Source organism: Canis lupus, chromosome 35, assembly GCF_011100685.1.
Source record: "Canis lupus familiaris isolate Mischka breed German Shepherd chromosome 35, alternate assembly UU_Cfam_GSD_1.0, whole genome shotgun sequence".
Classification (NCBI taxonomy): domain Eukaryota; kingdom Metazoa; phylum Chordata; class Mammalia; order Carnivora; family Canidae; genus Canis; species Canis lupus.
Genome location: NC_049256.1, coordinates 17,901,704 through 17,919,446, shown reverse-complemented (window position 1 = coordinate 17,919,446; position 17,743 = coordinate 17,901,704). Strand labels below are relative to the sequence as shown.

General features: G+C 40.6%; 1 protein-coding gene across 1 annotated transcript in view; it reads left to right on the top strand.

The window, feature by feature from the left end:
• The first annotated feature begins 9,215 nt into the window (after positions 1-9,215).
• Positions 9,216-17,743, top strand: part of NUP153 (nucleoporin 153) — an 84,452-nt gene continuing 75,924 nt past the window's right edge. The window contains exons 1-2 of the mRNA XM_038584244.1: positions 9,216-9,231; positions 13,177-13,249. The gene's annotated coding sequence lies outside the window, so the exon portion shown is untranslated. The remainder of the gene's footprint in view (positions 9,232-13,176; positions 13,250-17,743) is intronic.

The window sequence follows — 17,743 nt, the reverse complement described above, 5'->3', positions numbered from 1 at the left end:
CTATGCACCAATAATGAGGCAGCAGGAAGAGAAATCAAGGAATCGATCCCATTTACAATTGCACCAAAACCCATAAAATACCTAAGAATAAACCTAATCAAAGTAAAAGATCTGTACTCTGAAAACTATAAAACATTGATGAAATAAATTGAAGATGATACAAATAAATGGAAAAGCACTCTATGTTCATGGATTGGAAGAACAAATATTACTAAAATGTCCATATTACTCAAACCAATCTACACATTTAATACAATCCCTATGAAAATACCACCAGATTTTTTCACAGAGCTAGAACAAGCAATCCTAAAATTTGTATGGAACCACAAAATATCCTGAATAGCTAAAGCAATCTTGAAAAAGAAAAATCTGGAGGGATCACAATTCCAGACTTCAAATTGTATTACAAAGTGTAGTCATCAAGACAGTGTAGTACTGGCACAAAAACAGACACATATATCAATGGAACAGAAAAGAAAACCCAGAAATGGACCCTCAACTCTATGGTCAACTAATCTTCAACAAAGCAGGAAAGAATATCCAATGGGGGGAAAAAAGTCTCTTCAACACATGGTGTTGTGGAAACTGGAGAGCCACATGCAAAAGAATGATACTGGGCCACTTTCTTACACCATACACAAGAATAAACTCAAAATGAATGAAAGACCTAAATGTGAGACAACAGACCATCAAAATCCTAGAGGACAATACAGTCAGTAACCTCTTTGACATTGGCCATAGCAACTTCTTACTGGATATGCCTCCTGCCTCCTGAGGCAAAGGTAACAAAAGCAAAAAGAACTATTGGGACTTCATCAAGATAAAAAGCTTCTGCACAGCAAAGGAAACAATCTACAAAACTAAAAAGCAACTTCCAGAATGGAGAAATTTGCAAATGACCTATCTGATAAAGGGTCAGTAACCAAAATATATAAAGAACATGGAAAACTCATCCAAAAAAACAAATAATCCACTTTTTAAAAATGGCATAAGACATGACAGGCATTTTCCCAAAGAAGACCTACAAATGGCCAACAGACACATGAAAAGACGTTCAATATGACTAATCCTCAGGGAAATACAAATGGAAACTATAGTGAGATACCACCTCACATCTGTCAGAATGGCTAAAATTAACACAGGATGAAATAAATTGAAGATGATACAAATAAATGGAAAAGCACTCTATATTCATGGATTGGAAGAACAAATACAGGAAACAACAGATGTTGGCAAGAATGTGAAGACACAGGAACCCTGTTACATTGTTGGTGGGGATGCAAACTGTTGCAGCCACTGCAGAAAACAGTATGGAGGTTCCTCAGAAAGTTAAAAATAGAACTACCCTCAGATCCAGCAATTGCAGTATTAGGTATTTACCCAAAGGATATAAAGATATTGATTCAAAGGGGCCCATGCACCTAATATTTGTAGCAGCACTATCAACAATAGCCAAATTATGGAAAGAGCCCAAATATGTATCAACTGATGAATGGATGAAGAAGATATGGTATAGATACACAATGGGATATTACTCGGCCATCAAAAAAGAATGCAATCTTGCCATTTCAACAATATGGTGGAGCTACAGGGTATTATACTAAGCGAAATAAGTCTGAGAAACAAATACCATATGATTTTACTCATGTGGAATTTAAGAAACAAAATAGATGAACATAGGGGGTAAGGAAAAAAGAGAGAGAGGCAAACATAACACAGACTCTTTATAGAGAAAAAACAGGGTTGCAGAAGGGGAGGTGGCCAGGGAGAGGGGTTAAATGGGTGATGGCATTGAGGAGACTTAATTGCTTATTGAGATGAGCACTGGGTTTTGTACATAAATGATGAATCACTAAATTCTACACCTGAAACTAATAAAAAATAAAAATAAAGGGATTTTTAAAAGAACAGTTTAAAAAAGGAAAACAAGTTAACACAAATTAAAATTGGCCAACAACAACAACAACAACAACCACAAAAAACCCAGATATGTAGAAAAGGATTCCTGGACAGCTTCTTTCTGTTTAAAATTACTCTTCCTTTGGCTCAAACTCAGCCTTGGTGACCTTTCTATCTCCCTTTGGTCTGTCTCCTGAGCCCCTTGGCTCCTAAGTTGGGTCTCCACAGGATGGGTCCCATCCTACAAGCCAGGATAGGCACCTATAATTTGTTGTCCTCTGCTGCCTCCTGCTGACCCCTGGTTGAGGAGTACTTTCTCCCATCTAATTTTGGGGCACAGACCTCTGTACTGGCTTCATTCACCACTGGTGTCGGTAATGGTTGGTCTCCTGAGAAACTTATTGCAGGACAGTTTCTCTCAGGAAACCTGGTAAACTCCCTCCACTGACCAGGTCTTGTTGGCCTTGCACTGGTAATTTTGAGACTCAGCCTTTCCTACTCCCAGATCTGGGCTATCCACCACATGGCCCCTGCCCTGGCACTTGGTACTGTGCCTTTTATGGTGAAGCCTGGACAGCCTCATTGGCTCTGAACTCTAGGCTCTCTTTGGCATCACTCATGAGATGTCTCAGGAAGTCATCCATGCCACAAGAAGGACCAGCTGCCTGCTTTCTGGGGCCCATCTATCCATTCCCTCTTCCTAAAAAAGCATCAGCCTAGGGATTGAGAGATCAAATTGAGATCAAATTGAGAGATTTGATTGAGAGATCAAATTATCTCTCAAGCTATCTAAGCTTCTAATGGTTTTGGTAATGTCTCACCCCAAAAACATGGGGGACTGGGACACCTGGGTGGCTCAGTGGTTGAGCATCTGCTTTTGGCTCAGGTCATGATCCCAGAGTCCTGGGATTGAGTCTCCCATTGGGTTCCCCGTAGGGAGCCTGCTTCTCCCTCTGCCTATGTCTCTGCCTTTCTCTGTCTCTGATGAATAAATAAATAAAATCTTTAAAACAAACAAAAAACCAAAACAAAACATGGGGGACTGAGTCTCCTTTTATGAACCAGGAAGCCCCCAAATCACAAGCCACAAAATCAAAATTAAATGAGTGGGACAACATCAAACCAAAAGGCTTCTGTAGAGCAAAAGAAATGATTAATAAAATGAAATAGAATGGAAGAAAATATTTGCAAACCACATATCTGATAAGGAATTAATATCCAAAAATATGAGGAATTCATACAATTCAATAGCAAAAAACATTCTGAATAAAAAATGGACCAAGGACCTGAACAGACATTTTCCTAATGAAGATGTACACAAGGCTCACAGGCTCATGAAAAGATGCTCAGCATCATTAATCAGGGAAATTCAAACCAAAACCACAAGAAGGTAGCACCTCACATCTGTTAAAATAGCTATTATAAAACAAAAACAAAAACAAGAAATAAATGCTGGCAAGGATGTAGATAAAAAGGAACTCTGCTGTGTTATTGGTGGGAATGTGAATTGGTCCACCAATATGGAAAACAGTACAGAATTTCCTCAAAAAATTAAAAGTAGAACTGCCATATGATTCAGCAACCCTGCTTCTAGGTTTATATCAGAAGAAAGTGAGGGGTGCCTTCAGCTCAGGTCATGATCCAGAGTCCTGGGATCTAGCCCTACATCAGGCTCCCTGCTCAGCAGAGGGTCTGCTTCTCCCATTCTCTCTCCCTCTGCCTCTCCCTTTTCTTGTACTCACTCACTGTCTTTCAAATAAATAAATAAAATATTTTTTTTTAAAAAAGGAAGGAAGTGGGATGCCTGGGTGGCTCAGTGGTTGAGCATCTGCCTTTGGCTCAGGGAATGATCCTGGGATTTGGGATCGAGTCCCACATGGGGCTCCCTGTGAGAAGCAGGTTTCCTGAGGGGAGATGACATTGTGATCAGGGGACCTGGGACCGAGTTTAGCATCAGGCTCCCTGCTTCTCCCTCTGCCTATGTCTCTGCTTCTCTCTTTCTGTGTCTCTCATGAATAAATAAATAAATCTTTAAAAAAAAAAAAGAAGTGAAATGACTATCTTGAAGAGAAATCTGTACCCCCATGTTCATTGTCGCATTGTTTACAATAGTGAAGACACAGGAACAACTGTAGTGCCTGTCAGTGGATGAATGCACAGAGAAAATATGAAAAAAGAGAGAAGGAAAGAAAAAAAGAAAAGGTCATGTATATATACAATGGAATATTATTCAGCCATAGAAAGGAAATCCTGCCATTTGCAATGATAGATACTGTAGAAGAAAGAAAGATATGAGTATGGAAGAGATTTTAATAAAATTACTTAAAACATTGCATGGGGATAGAGAGACAGAAAATGTGGAATAGAGGTTGAGAGAGAGAAAGGATAAAATAGAAAGTCAAGTGACATCTAATATGAGTCTCAAATGATAGAAGCACACAAAGATAATGAAGAGGCAAAGGGTAAAGATGTAATAGACAAAATTTTTCCAGAACTGATGACTGATGAATGACATGAATCCTCAGATTCAGGAAGTACAGTAAGTCCCTACACAGATAACAGGAAGGAAGGAAGGAAGGAAGGAAGGAAGGAAGGAAGGAAGGAAGGAAGGAAGGAAGGAAGGAATCAACAGTGAGATTATTCTATGAAATTGCAAAACACCAGAGACAAATAAGAGAACTTAAATGTATTCAGAAAGAATAGATATTAATTACAAATTAATGACAATTAGATTTACAGCAGACTACCTAAACACGACAACAGAAGTCAGAGAACAATGGAATAGCTCCAATATTCGGAAACAAGAGAACCTATACTACAGTTTCCAGTTAGTTGATAACTCAAGAATGGGGACAAATAATAACATTTCAGGCAAAGACAAAGAATTTGTCATCTATAGACTCTCCCATGTAAAAGACTATTAAATGAGGGATGCCTGGGTGGCTGAAGTTGGTTAAATGTGTGACTTGATTTCAGGTTAGATCATGATCTCAGAGTGGTGAGATTGAGCCCTGCAACAGGCTCCCTACTCTGCAAGGAGTCTGCTGGAGAGTCTTTCTCTCTGCCCCTCCCCCATTGCTTTCTTGTGCTTTCTCTTTCTCTTAAAATAATAAAAATTTAAAAAGACTATTCAAGAAGAAAAGAAACTCAGAAGGAATAAATAAATACATTTTTAAACGATTTTATTTATTTATTCACGAGAGACACAGGGAGAGAGAGAAGCAGAGGGTGAAGCAGGCTCCATGCAAGGAGCCCGACGTGGGACTCAATCCCAGGACTCCAGGATCATGCCTGGGCCAAAGGCAGGCACTAACCCACTGAGCCACCCAGGGATCCCCTAAATATTTTTTTTTTTTTTTTTTAGAAAAAGAAGGAATAAATAGAGAAAGAGAGGTGAGCGAAGAAACTGGTCCATATCTGGTGATATCTAAACAAGCATCAACATAATACAACTTGTGTCGGAGTATGAAAATGAAATGCAACTAGAGTAGTGAGAGAAGTCAACTGCGAGAAAGCATTCCATGGCACTTTCATGGTTTTGGAGGAGGATAGATATACTGATCTTTTTTTTAAATTTAATTTTATTTTTTTTATTTATGATAGGCACACAGTGAGAGAGAGAGAGGCAGAGACACAGGCAGAGGGAGAAGCAGGCTCCATGCACCGGGAGCCCAACGTGGGATTCGATCCCGGGTCTCCAGGATCGCGCCCTGGGCCAAAGGCAGGCACTAAACCTCTGCGCCACCCAGGGATCCCTAGAGATACTGATCAATTCAGAGAATTCATGTTAAAGTTTAACCTTCTAACCATTAGAAGGAAGGAATGAAGAGAGGGAGGGAGGAAAGAGGGAAGAACAGGAAAGCGAGAGAGAATGTTGCAGCTTACAAACTAATAGAAAGGAGGGAAAGGCAAAAATAACAAAATCATTGATCCATTAGAAGGCAAAAACAAAGGGGAAAAGTAGCATAGAAAAAGCAGGGTAGGGGCAGCCTAGCTGGCTCAGCAGTTTAGCGCTTGCCTTTGGCCCAGGGTGTGATCCTAGAGACCTGGGATCGGGTCCCACATCAGGCTCCCTGCATGGAGCCTGCTTCTCCCTCTGCCTGTGTCTCTGCCTCTATCTCTTATGAATGAATAAATAAAATTTAAAAAAAATAAAAAGCAGGGTAAATGGAATGAATGAAATAAGATAAAAAACAAATCTAAATAAATCCATAATCACAATATATGCACATCGTCTAAACTCACCATATTTTTTCCAAGAATATTTTTTCTAAAGAAGACTCACCAATAGCAGGTAAGCAGGTGAGGGTAGGAAGTTGCCGTGTTCTAGGCATAAAGCAGGGAAGGGGGCTGATTCCCATCCCATATTCAATCAGAAGATGTTCACTTAGGGGCACCTGGGTGGCTCAGTTGGTTAGGCACCTGCCTTTGGCTCAGGTCATGAGCCCAGGGTCCTGGGATGCGTCCAGGGACCTGAGTCGGGTTTCCTGCTCAGCAGGGAGTATGCTTCTCCCTCTCCTTCTGCTCCTCCCTCTCCTTCTGCTCCTCCCCCTGCTTGTGTGTTTTCTCTCTCTTTCAAATAAATAAATATTTTAAAAACTGGTTAAATGATTACTTCTGAGTCTAAGGCATTAAGTTAACAGATGATACATTAAAAAAAATGTTCACTTATACCTGCACACTTTTTCACTGCACAAAGTTCATGCCTCCTGGTTCAATTTCTCTAGACAATAAACCTCTGGATTCCTGTGAAGGTGGGAGGCAAGAGCATCCCGTGGTTGCCCAGGGTTGCCCAGGGTGGGACTGGGGATCCATGTGTGTGCACCTGGACTCTGAGCCGGTCTTATTCTCAGCCATGCTTTCCAGCTCTCTCTCCAGCTTTCCACACTGCTGGGAGCCTCCAGGAAGTGCTCTTCACATTTTGTCAGAAATTCTCTTTCGAAGTCCTTGGTTATAGTTTTCTCTGACTTGCTAAATGAGTGAACATTTTCTTATATGCTTGCGCACTCTGCAAACTGTGATGAAATCTTCTGTCCACTGTTGTCTTCTTTTCCATCTTTCTTCCTAGTGGTTTAATACCATTATTCGTTCATTATTAGTTCACTGCTGTCATGTGTGTTGGGTTTGGGTAGGAAGAGGACACAGAAGAGTATGCTGAATCTGCCTACGTTAATCAGAAGTCCTTGATTTAGCTCTTTCTACAGCAGTGAACTAATGTAAACCCTAGGAAAACTTGAAAGCCACTGCCAATAATTTGAAGCATTGTCACAGAAGAGGAATTTGAATTGTACACAACTCTCAGTGTAGAGACCACTGAATGAAAAAACTCTCAGGGAAAAAACCACTTGACTTTAACAACATAAATTTTGAAACAATCAGGGCTGTCCCAGGAGGTTAGAGACCAGAGGAACTCTACTCATCTCTTCCCCATCACTTGTTCTGGAAACACGTTTGTTCAAGTAATTGCCTTCGGTTATTTTTGGAGCCAGGTAGTAATGCATGTGGATATTCTGAGTTACTTGAATGAATAACTTTTTACATGGGAACATTAGTGTCTTCTCGTCAATTAAACTCAGGATCAAGGGCCATTATAAAGGTTCTTCTATGAAGTATGTGAAAAATCTGGGCAGAGCTAATTGGAGTTAAGCAGTCATTTTTTTTTTTTAAAGATGTTATTTATTTATTCATGAGAGACACACAGAGAGAGGCAGAGACACAGGCAGAGGGAGAAGTAGGCTCCATGCAGGGAGCCCAATGTGGGACTCGATCCCGGGATTCCAGGATCACGCCCTGGGCCGAAGGCAGGTGCTAAACGGCTGAGCCACCCAGGCGTCCCTAAGCAGCCATTTAGACATCAAATTTGTTCTGCTTGGGGCATAGGAGGCAATATAATTTAATGACTTTGGGGTCAGAAAGAACCTGATTCAAAAGAGCCTCTAATATTTGACAGCTTGTCAAGCAAACTTATGCAAGATACCTGACCTCTCTAAGCCTCAACTTCCTCATCTGCAAAATGGGAGCAATGTCACATTCTTGCCAGGATGGTTGTGATAAGTAATGAGATGACACTAGTGAGACTGGTGAGCCTGGTACACTGTAAAAGTTCAATACAGGTTATTTCTCTTTTGTCCTCTCCATACCCCCATCATGCCAATCCTTTGTTCCCACTCAAGGGAGAGAAGTAAGAGATGAATATAAAGAAGGAATAACAAAACTTTAAACAATCATTCAGTGGGGGCGCTTGGGTGGCTCAGTGGTTGAACGTCTGCCTTTGGCTCAGGGTGTGATCCCGGGGTCTTGGAATCGAGTCCCACATTGGGCTCCCCACAAGGAGCTTGCTTCTCCCTCTGCCTGTATCTCTGCTTCTTTCTCTGTGTCTCTCATGAATAAATACATAAAATCTTAAAAAAAAAATAAGGCAAGTGTTGGGGGAGATCCCCTCTTCAGGCAAGAGAGCACGGTTGGCAAGGCTTGCTGAGATGTTTCCTGAAGGATCAGGTCCCTCCCAGGCTCAGTCTCCAGGGCGGCTGGGAGCTCACTCAGGAGCAGCCAGTCACCCAACTCCCACTCAGAGAGAACAGCTGTCACCAGTAGGACCACTCTCCACCCCTCAGGAAGCGCGGCCTCCATTTCCGGAGAGGAGAAAACAGTCTGGCACCTGACTGGAGTTGAAATAACTCACCCCTTCTTTGTGGGACTGGTCTAGCAGAACTCTGTTGTTCATCTCAACCTGTGGCATCTGATGTCTTTGGTCCCTAACTCCATCGCTGTATCACCCTTTCAGGGAAGAAGGACATCTTGTGGAGGAAAACTAGTTTCCTTTATTTATTTGTGTGGTTTTTAAAAATATTTTATTTTTAAATCTCCACATCCAACCCGGGGCTCGAACTTACAACCCCGAGATCAGGAGCCACATGCTCCACCGACGGAGCCAGCCAGGTGCCCCTACCTTCCTTTATTTATAGCATCTGGCAGAGTGCTCTGTAGATGGCTGGCATCTGTTAGAGTATTTCCTGATCCGTCACCTTAGAAGAGATACCGCTGCTTAATCATCTTGAAAGAGAAAAATGTATTTCTCAATAATGTAAATCTGGAGTGAGATATTAGGTGTAAATTTACTTTCCTGCAAAGAAAAATTATAGAAAATTGCTTAGACTGCACTCCCTTCCCTGCCTCCTGTCCAGCCTGCCCACCTCCCTCATTCTTCAGGCCTTTTGTGCTGTTATTTGATGTGGAGTACTGTTCTGATGTCATAATAACATACAGGACATTTGTTGAGACAAGTCAATAAACCTGGCTGACTTTTATAAATATCAACAACTATCCCAGGGGGTGAGTCTTTCCTACCATTACTTGTGAGTGATTTTCTGCTGGTGTGTCTGTTATCACTCCCTAGGACATAATCCTTCAAGAGCTCCAATTCAGCTCAGCACTCCTAACCTCATTTTGAAATAAAATAGGCCAATGATATTGCCAGCCCAACGCCTCCTACTTAGCTAGCCATATTCATTTTTTTTTTAAGGTGAACTGTTCTCTTCAGATAAATTAAGAAGGTGTTTAAACAAATCAATGCAAGCATTTTAAAAAATCTTACTTCACGGGTGTCTGGCTGGCTCAATCTGTAGAGCATGTGACTCTTGGCCTCGGGGCTGTCAATTTGAGCTCCACGTTGGGCATAGAGATTACTTTTAAAAAAATATTCATAATTTATCTATTTTGGGAATACTATCTTAATCACTTAGGTCATTCTTCTGGAAGTATCCCCAAGCTGTGAAAAACTCAACTGCTTAGATGTACTGATGATTCCCTATAAGAACCAAGCAGAATTTAGGTCTCTGGTAAGTAGTTTTGCATTTGACACAGGATGGAGACACACTTTTGGCGTGGTCTCATTTGGTGGGTTAGACCCAGATTTTCTTGGAACCTTGACACCAATGTATGAGAAAAGTGGGCCAAGAGCTAGTGAAGAGATGACGGCACAGGAGCATCCTCTTGGCCCTCAGGTGGCCTCCCCTTTGAAAGATGCATGCAGAACTCCATTTTGGTTCCATGCAAGCAATCTTTAACCGGCTATTGCCACTGTAGGGGCAGGGAAGAAAGGGAAAGAAAGCAGAAGATATCAGAAAGAAAAGGTCAGAGGGCCAGTGCAACCGAGTATGTAAGAAAAATGATAAGAGTTTGTTAAAATACATATTCCTAGTTCCACTCCAGAGATTCTATAGGTCTGGGGTGGGGTCTGACAATGTATGTTTTAAATGCTTCCCATCTAATGCTGATGTCAGAATTTTTGGGCTGCTGTGGGAAGGCAAAGCTTATACCTGAACAAATCAGGATCTAATTTGTTAGCCCGGTTTTTGGGAGAAAAAAAAAGGATCGGGGATGTTTGAAATTAATTGGTTAAGATACTTGCCTTTATGTTCTCCTTACCCTCTCTCCTCCTCAAGCACCTAATCTCTTGTATTCATTGCCTCAGAGGAAGAATAAACCAGGGTGAAAAGGAAGTAATCTTCCAGGATCTTCCGAAAACCTAAAATCCTTAAGGGGATTAGATGCCAGGAGAAAGTTTGGAGGGCTGGAGGTTGGGGGTTGAGGAGGGTGAAGCCATCCCTGGAAAAAGATTGAGAGAGATTGTCTAGGCAGATAGGATGGTGAGGGTGTGTGTGTGGGGGGGGAGAAGACAAGAGGATACAGGTGCCCTTGCATCCCCTAGTGGGGAAGGGCCTTGGGGAGACAGCAAAGCTGGAGCTAGTCAGTGAGATTCAATGGCAAAGTACATCATGCTTCACTTCCCAAAGGTAGAAGTCCAGCAGTGCAATAAGGACCCAGAGAGGAAAGACTATTCTGGGCATTGAGAGGTGACTTGAGATAGTTTGCATGGATACACATCATCAAGGAACAGTTGGCCTCCAATGGTACTACGTGATTGCGCCCTAGGAACAGTTCTGGGAAAAGAAGTGGGGGGTGGGGTAAATGGTAAGAACTGACTTGACTGGATTTGTTTCTGCTCTCTCTCTCTCTCTCTAAAAAAAAAACAAAAAAAGAGTTTTGAAACAAATTCTGTTGAATTAAGTGTAACTACATTTCTTGTGTCTCTGAGTTGTGGACACAAGGTTCAAGTCTGCTGCACAAGATATTACTAATCAAGTGAATTTGGTGGTATCCCATGATAAACCATTTAACAGCTTGGAGTAGGTGTGTGTGCTAGATAGGGAGGCTGTGATGTGCCTACACTTGAGTGTCTTAGATCCAATCAATAGCCAGGATATCTAAATTCCAGAAGATCATATATAGAGTGGTAAGTCACTCTGGCATATAAGCACTATCTTTGATTCTAATTTAAGACATCTCGAAATAGGGCAAAGAAATTGGGTGGCCAGATTTAGCAAATAAGTTGTCCCATGCAAGATCTGCAGGATTGGGCACATGCTTATATTAAAAAACTATGCATTGTTTATCTGAAATTCAAATATAACTGGGCATCCTATACGTTATCTGGCAACCCTGCCAAGAAGGGAACTCGCTCTTAGGAGTCTGGGGCCCAATAAGTCATCTGCCGAAGTGCCCTGACCAGGTTTAGCAGAATCCCAACGTATGCCAGAAATCCTCCCAAGGCCTTGCTGAGAAGCAGCTGGACATACCTCTGTGAGAGGAGGCAGGATGTCAGTGGGCTCAGCAGCTTCCCTAAGCATCTCAGGCTCTATTCCTTTCATTTGCCCTGCCTGTGGGAAGTTCTAGAATGCCTCTTGGTTTAATGAAAAAGGTACAGGTTTGGAAATCAGTTAGACCTGTGTTCAGAGCTCATCCTTGGTGCATGACTTGGAGTGAACTACTTAACTCTTCTCTTTTAGACTACTCCCTATCAGACTTGTAAGGACGAATGATAAAGCATAGGAAGCACACAGCGAGGTGTGAGGCATGTAGTGTGTACTCCACAGTGCTATCATTTCATGCACTTAGTTACTAAATACAAGTGTGGGAGACTAAACTGTATTTCTTGCTTCCAAAAGACCCTACTTTGATACCGCAGTTATTTGGGGGCACTATTTGTCCTGTTGTAACCTTTAGCCTGTGTATCTCTGTCTAGAGTATGGGTTTTTAAAAATATTTTCTTTTTAAGTAATCTTTATAGCCAATGTGGGGCTTGAAATCACATCCCCAAGATGAAGAGCTGCATGCCCCTCTGAGTGAGCCTACCAGGCGCCCCTGCAGTACCCTCTTTTAACCTTCCTAGAATTTATTTATATCTGGAAAAAGGAATGGCACCCTCAAATTGTACTCAAGTTCCCTGGATGAATGTCCTGATCACCATTCCACTGAGCCAGGGTTGTGGCAACAATGCTGGTTTATGTGAAGCTCTTATCTGCCTGACAATTGTTTAAAATGGAGAACATAGCCTTAAAACGATAGATGTAATTTATATTTCCCAAAGGAGATGTATCCACCTAGGTATATGTTCAAAATACTTAAAAATAATGTAACAGTACAACCATTTCTATTTGTCCCTAAATTGCAGGACCTAAGCCATCATCATGTTTCTATCTGCAGAACACGTGGCCCAGGATAAAATAAATATTTGTTGAATAGTATCCCAAAGTTTAAAGTATATATCTTTGTCCCTTTGGTTCATAGTTCTCCCTGAGGGTCCTCGGGGAGAGAGCACCATTTTCATCTGATTGTGAAAAGTGATTTTTTTTTTCTTTTTACCTGTGACACTACAATTAGTGCATGGTCAGTGGTAAATTGTATTTCAAAGGAAAAGAGGGGGGACACGTGGGTGGCTCAGTGGTTGAGCAGCTGCCTTTAGCCCAGTCCCACATTGGGTTCCCTGTATGGAGCCTGCTTCTCCCTCTGCCTGTGTCTCTGCCTCTCTCTCTGTGTCTCTCATGAATAAATAAATAAAATCTTAAAAAAAAAAAAAAGGAAAAAGGGATTAAAGGTGGTCTAACAGTAAAAGAGTATTTTCACAAAATTTATTTTAAAGTATTTTTGAAACACGCAGGAAAAAAAAAACACCCCACCTCTATAACATAAAAGTTGTCAGGGGGAATAACGGACCTATGAATACATACTCATCCAATCAATAAACACTTATCCAATTGGTGCCTGGTACTCTGGATGTAAAATGTTAGGAAGCCACGTGGTGGCCGTAAGGAGGGTCTTTTCTTTCGAATGTATTATTCATGAGTCCTTCATTATTTAGGGCGTAAGTGATACTCTGCACTTCTGGAGCACGATGCCTGCGAGGTATCAGTCATCTTTCCTTCGTTTATTTTATAGCTTTTGAAGTTGGACCAACAAGGAAGCAATCTGGACTCAGAAGACTGACCCATGGAGAGTGAACACACCAAAGGTGAGTTCAGGCGAGCCGTGAACCCAGAAGTTTCGACCGAGTTTGCACAAGTGGCTAGTGGTGACTCTGTCGCAATCGAACACCTGCTCTCCCCTTTCTCCTCTCCGCGTCCCCTCTTCTGTCTTCTAGCGCTCCTTAAACATCTCCCCCTTTCCTGTATTGTTCACATGGAGAGGAAGTGTTCGGTGAAAATTGCTGAAAAATCTAAATGAACCATCTGACCTGCCTTGTTTTTTTTTTTTTTTTAAAGATCTTATACTTTTTAATTTTTTATTTATTTATGATAGTCACACACACAGAGAGAGAGAGAGGCAGAGACACAGGCAGAGGGAGAAGCAGGCTCCATGCACTGGGAGCCTGACGTGGGATTCGATCCCGGGTCTCCAGGATCAGGCCCTGGGCTGAAGGGAGGTGCCAAACCGCTGCGCCACCCAGGGATCCCTGACCTGCCTTGTTTAGGTGACATGGAAACGGCCACTCGACCTTCCTTTTCCTTAGCTCACAATTAGGACATAGAGTGTCTAAGAACGATTGGATTTCTTTTTTCCCCTCTCAGTTGTTAATACTTTTCAAAGGATCCAGTTTTGTTTTGTTTTGTTTTAAGATTTTATTGATTGATTCATGAGAGACACACGCAGGGAGAGAGGCAGAGACACTGGCTGAGGGAGAAGCAGGCGCCCTGCAGGGAGCCCGATGCGGGACTCGATCCCAGGCGCCCGGGATCATGACCTGAGCCAAAGGCTGAGCCACCCGGGTCCCTCTCAAAGGATCCAGTTCTAAAGTTAGTGACGGATCAAACGAAAGGCAGAAGTCTGCTCCCTTTTGTTTGTAAACCCAAAGGAGGTCGGGAGAGAAGGGAGATGCTGGTACTTGGGGGAGCCTAGCTGCAAAAGGGCCCTATGACGAGGAGTTAAGGGAGAGGCATATTCACACTGGCTGGCAGGGAACACAGCAAATGGCTTTTCCTTACTTAGATGGAAGTAAGGACCTTCCTTGCCGCCCAGCAGCAGATTGCTACCTGTCTGCAGCCAAGCTCTGCGTGGCCCTGTCCAGGAGGAGAGAGAAGAGGGATTATACTCTGGTGTTAGCAAGCATGAAACTAAGATCACTCATCTCAGCACTTCAACTGCAAGGGACGGGCCTGGAAACAGGTGCTTCTTGTAGGAAGTGCTTATGAGTCACTGCTGACTCACAGCGAGGGCCAGATTTTATGAGCAAGCAAGTGAAAAAGAGCTGGTTTAACTATTACTAATTTAAAGCATCTAAGTTATGGCTTGGATTTAATTGTGGCTGGGAGAAGCTGCTTGTTGCTTGGTTCGGGCCTCTGCGGAGACCTATGGTCTACTTTGATGTCTTAATTCTATGCATGGTTTACGTGCTGGAACCTAAACCTTCATGGGTGAGGTAGTTCTCCCTCCCTGGGGGGTAGCAGGGGATGTTTAATAGACTTTGCTACATGTCTGCAGAATTGCTTTTGTTTGGCGATAGTGCCTACTTAATATTGAATGTATAATAGTATAATTTCACATGTATTTATTTGGAGAATACTTGAAAAGTGCCTTTTGGTTTTTGGATTTGAAGAACCATATTTTTGGTAGCCCACAATATCCTATTGTCTTTATGATGGATCCAAACAAGGTGAGCTATGTAGGACATAGGCCACAGGTTATACATCCTGGCTTAAAATCTTCTTGCAAAATGACCATTATGTCTGTTAAATCAACCCTACTCCCTGTGATAATGGAGAATAAGTATGTACTAAATCCAGAATTTCATTTCCGGTAGTGTCTAGCTTCCTTTGGACAAAGAAGCCCATGAGAATAAAAAGGAAAAAAATGTTTAATTTTGTTTCCACTTGGTTTTGGAATAGGGTGAAATGTACCAAAATGTTAAATAAGAGGGGGAAAAAATCTACATGATCTATAAACTGCTGGTTCATCAACTCTTAAATTGTTTATTGTTGTAGATTAATGAGGAATGGGAATTCCTAAGACTGCTCTTTATACAAACTTTGGATAATTCATTTACCTTGATGCCTTGATCCATAAGTGTTTATATGAGCAAATATATTTATGTTTGGCTTCCAGGAGGGAAGGTGTATGTGAGTCTTTTAAAAAGGATTTCTTATATTTCATGTTTTATGCCTTCCTTATTGTAGAAGGAAATAACTCTAGGTATGTGTGGGAAGAATACTTTTGATGGCCAGCTGCAGTAAATTTTTAGACTAAAGGATCCACTATTAATTTTTTTGCCAGAAGTAATTTTTGGAGAAAATACTGCATTTAAATATTGTATTGATCTCATGGCATTTCTTTAAAAGATCAAACTATTAGAAGTAGGTAACCTACTTGTTTTTGTGATTTGTTAACTTGAAAGCTGTTATTTCTGTTACAATTTAGGACAGGTGAAATCTACACATTTTCTCCAAGTACCCTGACCTCTTTGCTTGCGTTTTAGATATTGGACGCCAACCCAGTACTGAGGATATTTGCTCTTAGGGTTGCTCCTGCTTGCTTTTCTACCTAACAGTGATTTTGTGAGTGCTTTGGAAAGAGAAAAGTCACAGGAATTCTAGGGAAGTAGTTTGGTATTTTTCTCTGATCCTAGCTTCTTGGATTATGAGATGGTCTAGTCTACATCCATGTGTTTTGATTTCTCATGAGTTAACTCTAAAAAGAAAATTTGTACAAAGATATTTGGGAATTAGCAAAATGTTTTTTTAAATGTTTATGCATCAGTATATTTCATAACTGACGTTGAATTTCAGACCCTTGACATTTCAGACATGCTTTCTTAATTCTGGTGGCATGGTTAATTTTTAAAACAGTGCTTCTCAACTGTCATGTGCATACAAGTCACCTGGATACCTATTTTAACAAATGCAGATTGTGATTGAGTAGGCCTGGGATGGGCAGAGATCCTTTACAAGTTCCTGGGGACAGGTGCTGCTAATCCAGTGTAGCAAAAGGCCAAAAGATACATTTCAGCTTGGCAGGTTGTGCCTTTCTTGGGGTGGTGGTGAGATGAGATGTTAGGGTTTTTAAGATGTTAATTCAAAGAATGCTCTCGAAAAGAAATGTTTTAATGAGTTAGGGTCCGATAAATTAAAGCATTCTTTACAAATGCTTTTAAAAAATGAAAAACTAGCTTAGTGCAAGCAAATTGAGTTTTGCAAACATCATAGATTTAAATAGCTTGCCACCTTAATGATGAGTTGTTTTTAAGTGTAACTGATTATATTTTAAAAAATGAAGCCAATAGATTGTATTAAATGAATTTAGTAGCATGTGTTTAGAACTTAGAATGCAGAATTATGGGAGTGAATTATTAGTGTTAAGTTCTAGTGGCTAATAGACCATTATTCAGTAAACTTGAAAAGAACTCAGTAAAACAAGTGTAATGCATCGTGTCAACAGAGGTTGTTTTACTGTTTGGTACACTGACATATACTAGAAACCACTACATAATAGGTTCTCAATAAATGTTTTTCAATATTTAATCATGTTTGTAAATGGTTTATAACTATCCACATATTCCTTTATTTAGCCTTGGTCTCAATTGTTTATGCTTATACTAGTTTATATTTGAGTATTAGACAAAATGTTTAATCCTAATTGATTCATTAACTGTCTTGTTAGGACGGAACTAGTCTTCCTGAATTTGGCTACTACTGTGTTCAATAGAACTGAAATTCTATTTAGAATTGATCAGTTCAAAATATGCCTTAAACTATAATAGAATATAAGTAAACACGTATATGTCAAAGGCTAATATACATTGACATAAGTAGGAAGAGGAAAAATCTTCTGTGACATGATATATGTGGTTAATCAAAATTTGATATTAGTTAATTCATTTAGTCTTAAGTATTACTTTATTCCCCAAAGTCAGAGCACACCGTAAGTTAATGAGAGCATAATGATGTGTATGTTTAAATATCTTTCCAATGCTATGGCCTCTCTTCCTTAAAATACAAACAGACAAAAACTTGGTAACTTTTTAGAATCTCAATGACACTTTGAATTTTCTCCAGTTGAGACCAAAGTGTATTAATGAATTAAAAAAAAAAACAACTAGTTTCACCTTATTTTTCTGTATAATGAAATGCTTGCTAATAATTATCACATGAAGACGTGTGTGGAAGATCATAGAGATCTATCCAAAACTACTCTCAATAAAATAATAATTTGCTTTAATAGACAACACAGTGGACACTTCATTTTATGTTAAGATAACATAAACACATAATTTTCTAACTTCTAATTGTCATCTCGAAATACTCCTTTGACCAGAATTGACTACCTTTTGAAGAATTTGTAAAGGCAGTTTTCAATCCAGATTGGGTTTAGACTAAATTGTAGTTCATTTGAAATGAGTGGATATTCCTTATCTCTTAGAACATGGTCAGCAGCCGATGTGCTACTTTATAATTGGTAGACAGTTACCATATTGTATGGGGAGGGGAGATTTAAGGAAGTTTTTTTGGGGGCAAGG